Source organism: Episyrphus balteatus, chromosome 1, assembly GCF_945859705.1.
Source record: "Episyrphus balteatus chromosome 1, idEpiBalt1.1, whole genome shotgun sequence".
NCBI lineage: Eukaryota > Metazoa > Arthropoda > Insecta > Diptera > Syrphidae > Episyrphus > Episyrphus balteatus.
This window is the reverse complement of record NC_079134.1, coordinates 114,108,170-114,125,323: the sequence shown is the minus strand read 5'-3', so window position 1 is coordinate 114,125,323 and position 17,154 is coordinate 114,108,170. Positions and strand designations below refer to the sequence as shown.

General features: G+C 31.3%; 1 protein-coding gene across 3 annotated transcripts in view; it reads left to right on the top strand.

Annotated features, from left to right (window-relative positions):
• The first annotated feature begins 7,693 nt into the window (after nt 1-7,693).
• Nucleotides 7,694-17,154, top strand: part of LOC129907838 (glycine receptor subunit alpha-2) — a 78,758-nt gene continuing 69,297 nt past the window's right edge. For 2 of the 3 annotated variants that reach the window (XM_055984235.1, XM_055984234.1), the window contains exon 1: nt 7,694-7,903. The gene's annotated coding sequence lies outside the window, so the exon portion shown is untranslated. Of the gene's footprint in view, nt 7,904-7,928; nt 8,233-17,154 lie in introns of those variants that run through there. The other variant, XM_055984233.1, reaches the window with a different exon arrangement.

Sequence of the window (17,154 nt, the reverse complement as noted above, 5' to 3'; positions counted from 1 at the left end):
ACGAATTCTCATCGTGATCTAAAAATTGTGCGTCGTACTTTAAAATTACTCATTTTTTTCAAAAGTTGTATTGATTAATACGAGTAGGTATATTTATTATTTTTGTTTCCTTTTTTTTTTGTGATGTGAATTTCTCTTATACTTTTAAAACTTAATTAAAACTGAATACAAAGAAGGTTTTGAGAAAGCAAATAACTAAAAAGTTTCAGAATTATTATAGCACCTTACTACTTACTTACTAGCCCAAAAAATTGTGATTTTTTTTAGTGATTTTCGATAGGCTGTATCTCAGTAAAAAAATGATCGTATCATGACAAAACAAAAAGCATGTGAAAGCTACATTCGTCTTGTTTTAGGATTTAATAACTAAATATTTTATTTCTAATGGTAAAATAACTAGATCTGGAACTATTCAAATATCAAAATTTTCCAAATTTGTTTTGTTTTTACTTTTCTCTAAAAAAAAGTGGGAACATTTTTTGCGAAAAAATGATTATCATTTTTAGAAAGGCTATTTATTTGGCTTTAAAATTCTTTTTGTTTCAAACTTTTATGATTTTTTTTAGACTGCAAAACAAAAACCATAGTTTTGACTTTGACTATCAATATCTCAACAACGGATCACCTTACAGAGAATTTAAGAATACATTTGAAAACTTCATTTAATTCTCTACAAATAAATTAAGTTTACTTTGTTAAAAAAAATGTTTTCTTACATTTGAGAACATTTTAGAAAAGCTATCAAAATAGGCCTTTTTACGGTTTCTTAGAAAATGTGCCGCTATTTTATAACTATGGTTGATTATGAGCAAAATTAAATTCGTTTGAGTTTATTTCAACATTTTATTAAAACATACCGTTTAAATTTTAGATAAGCCAAAGAAAATTAAAAGTTTTCAAAAAAAAAAGTTAAATTTATACCGTTTTTTGATATTTTCCCTTTTTTTTGAAAATTTTTGATTTTTCTTTATTTTTTGGTTTATCAGTGATGACTACATATACCTTTTATAATGTAAACCACTTTATTTTACAAAAAAAAAAAGCCGTTAAATTAGAAACGGTAATACCAGAAGCCAATTTCAAGTGCTGTTTGAGTGAAACGCATTGCTACACTCAAGAAGCTCTTACAGGAGAATGGGTCAATATGGGTCATTTGTTTTAACACCATAAATAGTATATATCATAAGCTTTAAATTAATACTAAAATGAACGTGGAGCATCGTGGAGCTTTTTTTTTATAGGCCGACAAAGAGTAAAAACTATTCGCTCTACAGGTTTCTTCATATAATATTCTGGTTTTTCTGATTCAAAAGCAAATTCAACAAACGGTAAATGTAGACTTAAGGACAAATATACCATTAACAACACTACATACTTTTTTTTTTTTAAAAAAAGCTCTATTCTTAAAAAAAAAATTCGTCAAAAGTTGCAGAAAAAAAGAACGAAATTTCCAAAATTTTAAAGAATCTAGTTTGAGCTAAGTATACTCGGGACCCAGGCTATGCAAAAAATTAAAATTGATTGCATTCTGTATTTAAATATATTTTTAATCAAAAAACCAAATCAAAAAAATTGAAAAAATTGTTTCACTTTTTTGAGTTTTTTCCATCTGGGAACCACTGTGCGGCGTTTGTACAGAATGAAAAATTACTTTTTCACAAGAATATCAAACTTAACATTATGATCATGGAACCATCTTGTTCTCATTGTTATTAAAACAGGTTTTTTTTTTGTTATGGTGTGAACCTGCTAAGCCAATTTATGTGAGTGAAAAGTATCGCTTGTACATGTGTATACACATTAGGGTGTGTCACTTTTGTAAGGCCGAAAAAAAGTACTCTAATTTTGCAATGTAATAGTGGTCAGAAGTATTATTAGGGTCTAAGGTTTAATAATATGTAAAAAAAGATTATAATATCGTTCGTTTTTGGCTCGCTCAAATCGGTTGAAGTTGTTAAGAAAAAAACGATTTTAAATGAAAAAAAAACGATTTTTTTTCCTTCCCTTACTATTTCGCAGGTTTTTTGATTCAAGACGGTATTTTTGACGAGAAGTCTTCTTCGGGGTTTCTTGCTTTTTGCTGTTATGCAACGCATCATCTTCTCAACTGCTGTCAATTTACTCTCATACGTTTTGTACATTGCATACCGTTTTGAACCGTATGTAAGTGCTATGCGAACAACTGCAATATTAAGTACAGGAGCATTTTTTGGTTACAGAAGATGGCAGAGTTATCTCGCCAATTCATCCACCCTAAATTTATGCGATGGTTGATATCGTCATTAAAAAATTCTTCACTGTTGATCATAGATCCAAAATATTTGAAATTATCGCGCTTGAGAAGCACAGTTCCATTAAAGTAATTAGTCGAAAAAGGCACACCGACTTTGATTAGGAACATCTTACCTTTGTTTTTACTTGCCCGTACATTTTCATGACCATCGACACGAAGATTTAAAAATTTTATTGTACCTAGATAATTGAATCTTTTTGTATAATTTACTGCAATTTCCTAATATTTATAAATTAAAAAATATCGTATTTATTGACAAAAATTATATTTATTGGTATTTTGAGCAAAATTAAAATTATTCAACAAAATTTTAATATTTACCATTTTCTTGCCACTATTAAAGCTTCAATTCTGTGCGGTATGCTGTGGATGATGATTCCACACATGAATAATTTTTTCCAATAGTTGAGTTTATGTTGTTATCATTTCCTTAGCCACTTCTCTCTTTATCAACTCCCACACATTTTTGATTGCGTTCATGTCTAGGCTATTACCTGGCCAGTCCAAGAGAGGGATATTAATTTCTTGCAAATAAGTGTTTACAGTTTGGGCTTTGTGGCAAGGAGCTCTTTCTTGCATGGTCACCATTCGGAAACCATTCCCTGACCTGGGGCAACAACCGTGTTCTTAGACCTTCTTTGTACTGGTCCTGTTTCATGATCCCATTTACCACATACCTGTGCCCCTTCCACTGATGACTGACTAGATCATTACCTTTGTAGGCTTTGTAAGGCGTTTCACTGTCTAGACAATGCAGTCGGGATTAAATTTTTCACCACAGCGACGAAGTAAAAACTGAGACTTATTTGCTAAGATCTCAAAAGTGCTAACATCGCTGAGGTAGACCTGTTAAAAATAACAGCTCGGTTTTCCAGACAAATCCAAGCTAAACATGCGATTTGATCGTGGAGTAAAAATGGGTTTTCTTTGGCATTTTTTTTTTTGTTTTCGGTCTTGATCCGACCGCTGATACCACTTTCCACTTGATCCGCTCGCCTCAGTTACATCCAATCTTCGTGATATCTTGCCATTTGAAAAAAACTGCAGCACTAACATAAGGTCTCCTCGCTTGCCCATGGTTAAATTACTAAATGACAGTTCTGACTCTGAAATAAAGACAAAAATCGATTCCATCAGTAAATCAATTCCTAGATCAAACAGGTCAACGGATTTTATTGCAGCTTGAAAAAGATATTTTTTTTTAACTTTTGTTTTTAGAACAAATTCTTCCCATATAACAATTATTGCACTTTTGTCAAAAATGAATCTTACGATTTCGATTTATTTTGTGTACGTATTCCTCGGCACTGATCCAAAACTGCATTTTAAAATTTTCTCAAAAAAAAAAAATCAAATAACGAAATTATGCGCTGCCGTTTTTTTTTTTTAAATTGACCTGCATTTTTAGAGTATTCGTGTTTAGTGTATCTCGTCACTGAGAGAAAGGCATTTCTTATTATTTTTAAAAAATTATGTGTATTCGAATAATTTAAAATAAAAATGAATTAAAATTAAAAAAGAGTGTGTGTACACATGTACACGCGACTGAAGTTATACTTCTCATTCAGTTTTATGTAAATGAATTTCATTTGATATTTTTATTTTCTATTATTAAGTAATTAATCCCCACTTATTTTTTTTACATTTTTATCAAGTGAACAATAAATTAATTCTTTCATCCTCCTTGCGTCCATGTAGTTTTCAATTTATTCTGTGAAATTTACACATGTTGTGCGGCTCAGAACGTACGGTATACGCTTAACGACTTTTTTCAAAATTCCGAGAAAATCGGTTTTGAAAGTTGGGGTACATTTTTTTTCGAAAAATCCCCGAATCTTTAAACGCTCCTGGAAGCTAAACCGCTTTAGAGCAATTTTTGGGAGTGATGCCAAATGATAGCTTGTGTCATGGGCCTACGCTTTGCACATTATCAGATTTTTAAAAAATCGCCTTCCATGTTAAACCACCACATCATGAATTTTTTTTCAGAATCGCGCCTATTTTTTTTACTTTTAAGTTCTCCCGGTTTGAGAACGCGTGGACCTACAGGAATGAGAGTTGTACCCAAATGTAGGTTAGAGTCCCCGCTATCTTTTGGCATCAAAAATTTTATTCATTTTCTTCAAAATTCCACGATATAGGCGTTAGAAGTTGGGGGCGCGAAAAAACTTCTGGGAGTTGAACGCTTTGATCTAGAGACAGTGGAGTGGTGCCATATGAAAGCTTATATTCTCAGCTACCCGATTGTGGTATAATCCGGTTTTTCGATTTTTTTCAAAATTCCGAGAAAATCGCGTTTGAAAGTTGGGGTAAAATCTTTTTTCGAAAAATCCCCGAATCTTTGAACGCTCCTGGAAGCTAAACCGCTTGAGAGCAATTTTTGGGAGTGATGCCAAATGATAGCTTGTGTCATGGGCCTACTCTTTGCACATTGTCAGATTTTTAAAAAATCGCCTTCCATGTTAAACCACCACATCATGCCTTTTTTTTCAGAATCGCGCCTATTTTTTTTACTTTTAAGTTCTCCCGGTTTGAGAACGCGTGGACCTACAGGAATGTGAGTTGTACCCAAATGTAGGTTAGAGTCGCCGCTATCTTTTGGCATCAAAAATTTTATTCATTTTCTTCAAAATTCCACGATATAGGCGTTGGAAGTTGGGGGCGCGAAAAAACTTCTGGGAGCTGAACGCTTTGATCTAGAGACAGTGGAGTGGTGCCATATGAAAGCTTATATTCTCAGCTACCCGATTGTGGTATAATCCGGTTTTTCGATTTTTTTCAAAATTCCGAGAAAATCGCGTTTGAAAGTTGGGGTAAAATCTTTTTTCGAAAAATCCCCGAATCTTTGAACGCTCCTGGAAGCTAAACCGCTTGAGAGCAATTTTTGGGAGTGATGCCAAATGATAGCTTGTGTCATGGGCCTACTCTTTGCACATTGTCAGATTTTTAAAAAATCGCCTTCCATGTTAAACCGCCACATCATGCCTATTTTTTCAGAATCGTGCCTATTTTTGTTTTACTTTTAAGTTCTCCCGGTTTGAGAACGCCTGGACCTACAGGGATGGGAATTGTACCCAAATGTAAATTAAAGTCCCCGCTACCTTTTGGCATCAAAAAATTTTATTTTCATTTTCTTCAAAATTCCGCGATATAGTCGTTGGAACGCTTTGATCTAGAGACAGGGGAGTGGTGCCATATGAAAGCTTATATTCTCAGCTAGCCGATTGTGGTATAATCCGGTTTTTCGATTTTTTTCAAAATTCCGAGAAAATCGCGTTTGAAAGTTGGGGTAAATTTTTTTTTCGAAAAATCCCCGAATCTTTGAACGCTCCTGGAAATTAAACCGTTTGAGATCAATTTTTGGGAGTGATGCCAAATGATAGCTTGTGTCATGGGCCTACGCTTTGCACATTATCAGATTTTTAAAAAATCGCCTTCCATGTTAAACCGCCACAGCATGCCTATTTTTTCAGAATCGTGCCTATTTTTTTTTTACTTTTAAGTTCTCCCGGTTTGAGAACGCGTAGACCTACAGGAATGAGAGTTGTACCCAAATGTAGGTTAGAGTCCCCGCTACCTTTTGGCATCAAAAATTTTTTTTTCATTTTTTCAAAATTCCGAGATATAGGCGTTGGAAGTTGGGGCGCTCACTTTCAGTTCAGCTCACTTTCAGCTCAGCTCAAATGAGCTAAGCTATGGTACCTAGCTCAAATTTGAACTGAGCTGTGAGCTGAGCTGAAATGTGAGCTTTTTGCAACCCTGGCAACTTGCCACATTTAAATTACCACATGCAACTTGCCACATGCAACTTGCCACATGTAACTTGCCACTCGCAACTTGCCACACGCAACTTGCCACATGCAACTTGCCACACGCAACTTGCCACATACAACTTGCCACGTACGACTTGCCACATGCAACTTGCCACATGAAACATGTAACTTGCAACGTGTTGTGTGTTTTATGTTTGCCGTACTGCGGCGTACTACATTTTTAAATACTAAAGTACTGCCTACTCTAAAGGTGAAACGACAGCCCTGCTACCCAGGGTGATCGCGTCATAATCCCTTTGACATTCTTGTCAAAAAGTAAATTTTCATACCCACCCTCCCATAAGAAGTATAACTTCAAAAATAAAAATTATCAAAAAGATTGAATTCACAATAATAGCCAATCATACAAAGGTATTCTGAGCTTCAACAACAAGGACGTGAGGTCTATTCGTGCATTTTATTTAAACTGTAATAAAGATATTTTCTCTTGATTTTGTGATATATTACAAATACCAACCTACAACTATTAAAAAACTGTGTAGTGAAATCTGTTAAAAAACACATAACTCCATATGGAGCTATAAACATTAATAAATTTCATGACGCAAATAAACATTAAAGTACCCCAGATCAGCAATATATGTAAGTACGTAAAATCAAAACTTAATTCACACATTCACGCGAAATAAAAAAAAAAAGAAACAGTCCACTCCATAACGAATTTTCCTTACAAACTATTGATTAAGCCATTGCGACTGGAAGGATTGCATGTTACTGGCTGTATGTGGCTAAATTTGTTTTCCTTATATTCCCCATAAAGGTCTCATTCCATTTACTTAATCCAAAATAACAACAATATAATGCAAAAGCATCAAACAATAATCATCTAGACTTGATAGATATAAAATTGCTAATGCAGAGACACACGACTCATGAAGGTATAAAAGGCAAACAAATCTACAAGCCACAATCTATTGATATCAGTGGAAATTACGCCTCCCTACTATCGTCCCTAATTTACGCTAGCTTCATGCTTCATTGACGTCAAGGTGACCATAACAGGTCACCCAGCTAGATCCAACCCGTTATGAGGGGCTTTGAACAAATTTTTTAAGTATAGGAACTCTGCGTTGGTATGGTACGCTTTTCAAGGCGTTTGACAATTGACGAAACATAGAGACAAAAAAGGTAAGTAGCGCTAGAAGCACACCATTCTAAATAATAGAACTTTTGCCTTCTCGACCTTAAAGACCTAAAAGGATAAGTATAGTTTATGGTTGCTTGCTCCACTATTATATCCACTACATACACAATCATAACTTTAGATGTGTTTGCAACAAAAATTTAAATATACAAAACCAGGAATTCCCCCACTTTTCATAGTTATAGTCATAACGAATATAAAGGCCAGGCCCGCGCCCGACATGGCTAAAGCAGAAATAGAATGCCAGTTCAATGAAGGAAGGCATGAAAAGTGAAGACTCTCCTTGCTGCTTCGTGTACCAGTATCGTGTCGTGTCGTCGTCGTCAGTTGGCGGCGCTGGCGGTGCTTGCTTATATTTTTGAAATTGTATATTCAACGGCAAAGTAAAAAATCAAATTTCCACACTCAGTTAGTTCTTTTCGAACGGCGGAAGGATTTTCACGCAACACACCCTGTCACGTTGTCCTTTTACCAATATTTATAGCTTACAAAATTAGCTGCGCTGTGATAGTTTGCTTTTAATAATAATCATCATCGTTGCCGCCACCGCCATCGTAGTCGTTGATTCTCATTTTCCTTGTTGTTGTCCTTACGATTCAGCAGTAGCACAAATCGATGTGTACCGCCTGACAGGTACTGCAGTGTGAAACGTGTTTCGATGTTTCGTCTTCCTATGCTAAAACTTTCGTTCGTTCGTTCGATGTAATATACCTACATCGTCAGAAGTGTTCTTTGATTGTTATCTTGGATTAAAAATAATTGTATTGTGCTAATTATAGAGCTGAGCTCAAGAGTATTTGTGATATTGCTTCGCAAACATATGGTCTCGCGCAGTGAATTATTAAAATACCAATAAAATATGAAACATTGTATCGCATAGAAACCCATATTATACCGTGCGTTGCAGGATAAAGTGTCTGTTTTATTCTATGCGGACAGTCTATTGGGAATTGTAACACTTTGTCAGCGAGAAATTCGATATTATTTGAATCAATGAGCCAAGTAAACTACATAAGTGGTGGATTAAGTTAATTTTTCTGTATGGATTGGATATGGATTACACCTTATCGTGATTGCTAATTTTTTTTATTTTTGTCTGTATTTGGTTTTATATTTTTTTTGGATTCAGTTTCATAAGTACAAAGAGGCAAACTAAATTTATAAACAATTTCGATTTGCTTATGTTTTATTTAAAATTTGTATTGGAGAAAAGCTGACTAATGTATTTTCTGTCCTTCATTGTGCCGAAGTGTCCTTGAAGTTTTCGTTAGAAAATATATTTACCAAATAGGTAAATATTATAAGTAGAGCGATAAATAGATTTTAGTTTTTTATTGAATTGAATTGCTTGGCCAATTAAAAAGGTTTGTCGCTTTATAGTCGTTGGTATATATTTATGCCTCATTATGAATAGGAAATCGAACTTTAAATTTAGAAATTTCGATAATTTTGTATTAAGCATAACGGCTTACAAAATTAAAGTTCATTTCAAGTATCAAAACCTTTGCGAATGTGATTAATATCGTTAAATTATGAAAATTCTCTAATTTAATCTTTAATTTATCGTCTAAAAATATTTTGTAATAATGCTAGCGGTCTCGTATTTTTCGTGTTTTGTTATTGTTCATATCCCTGATTTTAATAATAATGACCGATACAATTAAAATTTTTTTCTTTATCCACACTAGTGATCTGCCTGTGGGGTTCGCCGGGTTGACCTAAGAAAGCGGTAGCTAACCTCCCAGTTTTTGTATTGTTTCATTTCTGAGGCTAACCGAATGGATTTCTTAGGCCTGACTTCCTGTTCGTTCTTAGTTCGCGGTCGTATCGAAATATGAATTGATTCACTCGTGAATGCTTCTGCATTTTGGAATAAACTGCTTCAACATATCTTCAGACGATATCAAACTTTTTTCCTCCTTTCTGAGTGATAGAAAGCAAGCTGTTTTCTTAAATTTAAATCTCAAATTTTTCCCCCACTTCGCAAGACCAATTTTGTCACTACTTATATTTTCAATCTGCACCTACACCGAGAAAAAACAACAAAAACAAAAAATCTGTGTCCACAACCAATAACCGCTTAAATCTAGAAAGAAATATTCTGCGTTTTCCTTAATTTGACTCAGTTACAAATAAATCTTTTTTAAATATTGGCAGATGTAAACATGGAAATAATCATAATCATAACGCCCGATAGAGGTTGGAAGGTTTTTTAGATAAATAAAACTGTACGCAATTCAGAAAAAGAAGAAAGAGATAAAAGCATGCGAATCCGGCATAGTTATTTTTTAGATACATTTATTATTTATTATTCAATTGGTTTCACTTGAATTGTTTCCACTCAATTCTGAATAATCAAATAAAAATTACTTGAAGAGAGATAGATAATATGCATTCCACTATTCCAGTTTATAAAATAATTCAAAAAGCATTTAATTTTCAAAGAACTTTTTTTTATAGAAGTGTTAGAAAAAAAATTAACTAATTAACTTTGTTTTTCAAAATTCAACATTTAAATCTGTGACAATATGACAGAGTAGCTTATGTGGACATAAGAAATTTTTTTAAATTACATTTTTTTACATTTAAATTGAACTGAAATTTGTTTCTACATTTATATGTGAACCAAAGCTTAATTTCTGTAATTAAGTAATGGATCAAACGAAATATGCTGGTAGGCCAACTTAAGGGCTCTCAGAATTTGGTATCTTTGTTAATCCCAAATCCTTACGGTTTTCGATTAAATGCAGTTCTTGTGAAATTTCGGAAAATCCCTACTTTGCAACGACAAAAAACAAAACAAACAAAAATAGAGGCTTCCTTTCAAAAAGAAATAAACAAACAACATTTCGAGAAAATGTGTTAATTTTTGTTTTGCTCTGAAAACCCCTGTTTTTTATTCAAATTGTAATATTTTTCGATCTAACTTCAACTTTGGAAACTTTTATACTTTTTTGAAAACTGCAATACCGGATCCAGTTTCTTTTAATAAACCATACAGACTTTTTCCGCGCGTTGCCGGAAGATGTTGTTAAAAGATAATCTTACATTTTATTACGAAAATTTTGCGATAGACGTATTAAACCAATTGCAATCGTTTGTCCACCTCGAGTTCTTTATACATATTTACAATTATCATTTGTTCAAACATCATATAGGAGAAATTTTGCACTGAAAAAGATACCAAAAATCGCCAAAAATTATTATTTTTTTCTTCAAAATTTTAAATTGCAATCGTTTGTCCAACTCGAGTTCTTGATATATACATACCATAAAAAATCATCGCTTGTGCACTCTCCGTTTAGGAAACATTAAAAAAAACAACAATTTTTTATAGGAACTTGCATAAAAAATATTTTTTTTTCTAAAATCTCCAAAAATGACTTTTTTCAAAAATCGTTTGTCCACCTCGAAAAATGGATATAAACAAGAAATCTCGTTTGTCCACCCTACGTTTCGATGATATTCAAAAAAAGCGTGTGTGTACACATGTACACGCGATTGAAGTTATACTTCTGTCTCACAGAAATTCACTAAGGTTCAGACCATAATTGATTTACTGATTTACTTTGATATTTCTTGTTAAAAAGTAAATGTTTGGTCGCGACGCGTCGTAAAAGAAATATAACTTCAAAAAGGCAAAATCCACAAGATCATATCCCTGCACTATCAAATATGGCAATGTTATATCACCCTTCGCTTAATGGTAGGAAATAAAATAAGGATGATGTAAAAAAAATGTCTTATTACATAATTTCTAAAGAAGCAAATGTCGGTGGTTTTTCGTTTTGTGGAAAATTAATTATTAAATTATAAAAATTGAATAATAAATGTGATCGATAAGTGTGCCCATGATTATGAAAGTGGACTAAGTCACTTTTTGCATTGTTTAAAGAAAAACTTACATAATAATTTTCTTATAACGATTTAATTATGTTTCTTTTATAAAATCACTAGAGGAGCAATAAAGAAGTTTATTTACTGCAATTTTGCTTTCAAATAAACTTTACCCCTTAAACAATAATTATTTTAAGGCTAGATTTGAGACCATTTTTGAAAGTGACTTAGTCCACTTTCATAATTAAGGGCACAAGTGTTGAAGTGAAAAATATTATGTATTTAAAGTGTTAAAATGTTTTTTTTTTTTTTTGTGTGTGAACATTGTTAAATGTTGTGTTCCATTGGCTATTTTGTTGTTTTTCATTATTTGTTTTCAGAATTATTCAGGCTTGCCATGTGAATTAGTGCTGATTAAATTGCGTTTGTGTGAATCTTGAACAAAATTCGGGCTTTATACTTTATTTGTAAAATTTAAAAATTCGTAGGTATTCCATTTCAAGACAGAGTTTGTATTTTTTGTTCAATATTCACACAACAACAATTAAATCAGCACTGATTCCCATGGCAAGCCTGAATGGTTCTGAAAACAAATAATGAAAAACAAAATAAAAAAGCCAATGGAACACAACATTTAACAATGTTCACACACAAAAAAAAAAACATTTTAACACTTTAAATACATGAAACAGGTTGAATTGAATCCCAAAATGCAAGGTGCAAACACAATGCCCTTGAGGCGATTACACTTTGCATTTTCTTTTTCGATACTTTTTTTACGTAGTTGAGCTTAGTTTAAACGTAGTTCAACAAATATATAAATCAGGTTTGAAATATATCAAAAAGTAGGAATATTATATATTCCTGTGTATTTTGTCTTCAAAAAGTGTAGTTAATCGAAAGAAAACAACAACAAATACAATAAAAAATAAAGAAACTATTTTGGTATAATTGTGTTCAAAATTGTTGCAAATAAAAACAAAAAAAAGAAATTGGCACTCGAATTTCGAAGGCTGGGTCGGCTTGTACATACAAATGCACAAGCACATACATAAATCCTGAAAAACTCACTTTTCTCACTTTTCTTCGGAGATTTCTGAGACGAACATTTTTTGGATTCATTTCTCAGTTTTCTTTCCCTTTCTTTAAATTGTTTCCTTATTGTTTTGACGTTTCTTTTTAGGTGGTGTGCAGTTATAAAAGTGTTAAAAACATGAAAAAATTGAAGAAAATGTTATTATTTTGCGCATGATTCACGAAATACTTTATTTTGAAATAATTTTTATCACAAATGAGTGTTTAAACAAACTTTGCATTTTTGTGAAGTTTGAGTTGAAGTGTTGGATTAGAAAAATATTGGATTCATTCTAGAAACTTGTCTCACAAAATTATTTTGTTTCAAAATGACATTTAGCCCTCAGAGATTTTTTCTTGGTGGGACGCGCCTATTCTATAAATATTTATACAATTTACAAACTTCCACCAACACCAAGTGTGAATTATATTTTTATGTTTACATTCACTAACAATTTTTTTTCATCATCATCAATAAATAGTCAAAAATATTGAGTTTCCCTAATACACATTCATAAGTTATAACTACATTGGCTCAAAAAGTGAAAAAGTACAAAAGTGAAAATTTTCAAATGCAATTTTGTATAGTTTTTCCGACTCGAAAATTAAAACAAATGATGCAGAAAGCTTTTTTTTTTTGTCTGAAAAACAATTTGCATACTCTTTTTTACAAACAAATTATCTTTTCACTTTTGTACTTTTTCAAAAAGTGGCCAATGTAGTTAAGGCTATACTGTTGTATTTACTTTCCTAATTTTATTTCTTTATTTTCAGTTTTTGATTATTATTTTTATCAAAAAAAAAAAACATAAAGGCTTGGCCACACCGGAGGGTACATACGGTAGCGGTACGGGTATTTATATGAAAAAATTCCACATCTGAACGTTGATGTGTCAGTTTGGAATTTTTTTCATACACCTACCCGTACCGCTACCGCATGTACCCTCCGGTCTCCGGTGTGGCCAAGCCTTAAATCCTTCTGCAAAAAAATTATCCTCTGAACATAAAAACTTAACCGGGTCCCAGAGCAGGGTAACTTTTTAACAGCTGCATTTTTTTTATTAACCACAATAGTGTCACAAACTTAGCCTCGGCTAAATATTTAACCCGATTCACACACTGCCTTAAATCGCAGTGTGTAATGAACACTAGAAATTTTTTCAAATGCGTTTACAGCTTAATCATTGAAACATCCAGATGTTCTTATCACGCACCCTTTGTTCCATATTCCATATTAGTCCATGGGGTTTCCAACTTTTGCATCTAGATGGCGCACCTAGTTAGATTATCCCTTTGACAGTTCTTGTCAAAAAGAAAATTTTTATACCCACCCTCGCAAAAGAAGTATAACTTCAAAAACAAATTTTGTAATGAAAAATTCAGTTTCCTAAAATTCCCAAAAATAAGGTATCTAACTTTTTCCCAAATTAAAACTTCTGTCGATTGTCCGTCTCGAGTTATTTACATAAACCAAAAATCGTCAGTGCCCCACTCTACGTTTAGGAGATATTAAAAAAAAAAAAAAAACTAATTGCGTACTGAAAATTCCCAACAAAAGTTACGCATACACCACAGTGTACGTACTGAAAATTTCAAAATCCACCCTATGTGTTAAGAAGATATTCAAAAAACAAATTTTGTACTGAAAAATTCGAAGCCCCCTATAATTCCCAAAAATTAGGTACCTACAGGTAGGTACTTTTTTTTTTAATTCAAACTTCTGTCGTGTGTCCACCTCGAGCTATTTACATATACCAAAATTGTCGTTTGCCAACACTAGGTTTAGTAGTGGAGTAATTAAAGCTCAAAAATTGGCAATATTAGGGAACCCGGCCGAACAGCTTAGATTTTGATGATCTTTTTTTTCAAACGTCGTTAATTAAAAATACTTTAAAGTCTATAGATTAAAAATTGCCGGTGTTGCCGTTTTGATTTTTTAAATTTAATTGAAGATTTTTGTAAACAAAAAACAATTTTTTTCAAAAATTTTTCTTAAATTTCATAAATTAACTGACGCCAAAAGATTGTCTAGGAAATTCAAGGAAAAAAAAATAAATGGGAGTGAGCGACAATCTTCCATAGTTCAAGCAATAGATGCAATTTTCTTATTAATTGACTTCAAACACAAAAAAAATATTTGAACACAACGGCAACACCTACAATATTCAAATACACATTTTTTAAAAGCTAGAAGCTTAGTCATATATGTAAAATTAAAATTAAGTTAATTGAATGAACGGCTTTTGAAAGAATGGTAATTGAACTCAGATTTTTGAAAAAAAAAATTATTGAAAAAATTTTAACATATCGTTTTTTAAACTTGGTCGTAATATAAAATGCATTTATTTTCAAATTTGTTTGGCCGCATTTATTATGATTTCAAATTATAAAAGGAGATGTCAATATGTATTACGGTTTATGAAAAAAATTAAAAAGAATTTCATTTTCGAAGAACTTTTTTTAATAAAAGTTTTGAAAAAAAATGTAACTTATTTTTTTTTTAAAGTTCAACATCTAAACATAAAATTATTTTTTATTCATTTAATAACCCTTACTGTTGAAAGTTAAATATCAAAAATTTAAAGTTCCTTTTTACCACAGTCTTTTAGAAAATTAATTATTTCAATGCAAACATTCAGTTTTAATTAAAAAAAAACCATTGAAATTGAAGTAATTTTTCATTTTTTTTTTTTCAAAGTGTGATTTTACCTTTTTTGCTTCGAAATTCAACTGATAATATTTTTGGTCAAAAATTTTTTTTAAATTATTAGAAAAAGTTTGGAAAAAAGTCATTTAAAATTTTTTTTTAATTCTGGTTTGAGGACCATTTTTTCAAAAAGTCTTGATTAAATTTAGTGGATTTGAATTTAAGAGATAAGAATGAACTTCTGGCTTTTTAAAAATGTATTTTAAAATATTGTAGGTGTTGCCGTTGTTTTCAAAATATTTTTTTGTGTTTGAGGTCAGAATGTTAGAAAATTGCATTTATCGCTTAAACGATGGAAGATTGTCATTTACTGCCTTTTATATATTTTATTTAAATTACCTAGAGAATCTTTTGCTATCATTTGTTTTATGAAATTTAAGCAAAAAAAAATGGTTTTGTTAAAAAAAAAATTAATTTTAATTTTAAAAAACAATACGGCAACACCGGCAATTTTTATTCTATAGACTTTAAAGTATTTTTAATTACCTACGTTTGAAAAAAAAATCGTCAAAATCAGAGCTGTTCGGCCGGGTTCCCTAATAATTTGCTTTAGTTACTCTACTATAGGAGATTTTCCAAAATCAAATTATTTACTGAATATTCAAAGTACACTAAAATCCTCAAAAATCAGATTTTCAAAAAAAACAAATTTTTTATTGAAAATCTTCAAAAATTACTTTTTTCAAAAACTTACTTTTTTCTGATAAACTGAAGTTTTATCCCCTTATTAATAAACTTTGTATAACTTTGTACAACTGTTTAAATTTGGAAAATGTGATCAAAAACCTTGTTTATTGTTGTCTTATAGCTGTCAAACTTATACAAAAGAGCAGATTGTCTTAACAGCGAATAATGTGATTATTATTTCTATTAAATAAAGCATATTTCCAACAATTTGAAAAAAGTTATGTAGTGTATAACGTATAAGTAAACAAAAATCTAATAAATACGACTGTTAATGTTTAGAACAAAGTCATTTTTGGGGGATTTTTGGGTTTTTTTTTTGGTAATCGTAAATTTTTAGTACATACACTATGTGGTGTAAGCGTAACTTTTTTTTGGGAATTTTCAGAGGTCGAAGTTCTGGCTTGACGGAGTTTTAACGACCAGTTTTTCAACAACTATTCATTGAATTTACTTGATTTTAATTTTACAAATTTGAATAAATTTCGGATTTTTTTTTTAATATTTATCTAATAGCGAAGTTATTGCACTTCTGCGCAAATATTTTTGTTTGTGTTTGAAATCAATTTGTGAGAAAATTGCTTCTATCACTTAATCATATGTACATAATTTTAATCTAGAGAATCTTTTGATATGACTTTAATTATGAATTTTTTTTTTCCAAAAAAGTCATAATTTAAATTTTGAAATTTTTAATCTTTACTATAGAGGTTAAAGTACTTTTGATTACCGATATTTGAAAAAAAAAAATCATCGGAATCGAAGCTGCACGGTCAGGTTTCTAGGTAATCTTCTAAGTTTCTCTACTAATTCCTTTATTGTTGTTAGTTTGTTGCTTTTTTCCACGCAGTGCGTGGCTGAGTGCACGAATCCTGAGCGGTAATTTAAAAAATGCTCAAAAGGTTTTTAAATGCCGTGCTTTTTTAGATATATAATATCCTGCATAATATTTAAAAGAATCTCTTAAATCCTTACTTCGTTTTATGCATTATACAGCCTACCACGCTTTTAAACTTGACTTTGCAATCAAATAAAAAACAAAACACTAGTTCTGATGAAAGTTTAATTAAAATTAATCTTTCAACACGTGATAAGAGTAACAAAGCGGTAATTAACATTGACATTCGGTATACTTTGTTGAATGAAATTAGACTAGTGTTGTGTTGGTGTGCGTAAACATAATTTATATTAAACACAAGAGATTCTTTCAATTAAAAGAAATTGTAATAGACTTGTAAAATTAGTTTTGAGAACATTTTTATAGAAAGCTAAATTATCATTAAATATGAATCATTATTTTTTTCTAAATGAAATTTTACAAATTGCAAATTAAAACAACAATGTTTAGAAATATTGTTTATTACATTTCTGCAAGACGATTTGCGTAAGTTGTGACAGTTAAAAAACAAGATAATAAGTCCAAGACTCTTGAAGTTCAAATTCAGTTACATATAGAAACAGTTTATTAATGAAAAGTCTAAGTGGTTGAGGTTCCGGTTACTACCAAGGACTACTTATAACTTGGGAAATACTTTTCTTGGTGATAAAGAAGTTCTAAAAGCTTACTAGTAACCTAGATTTA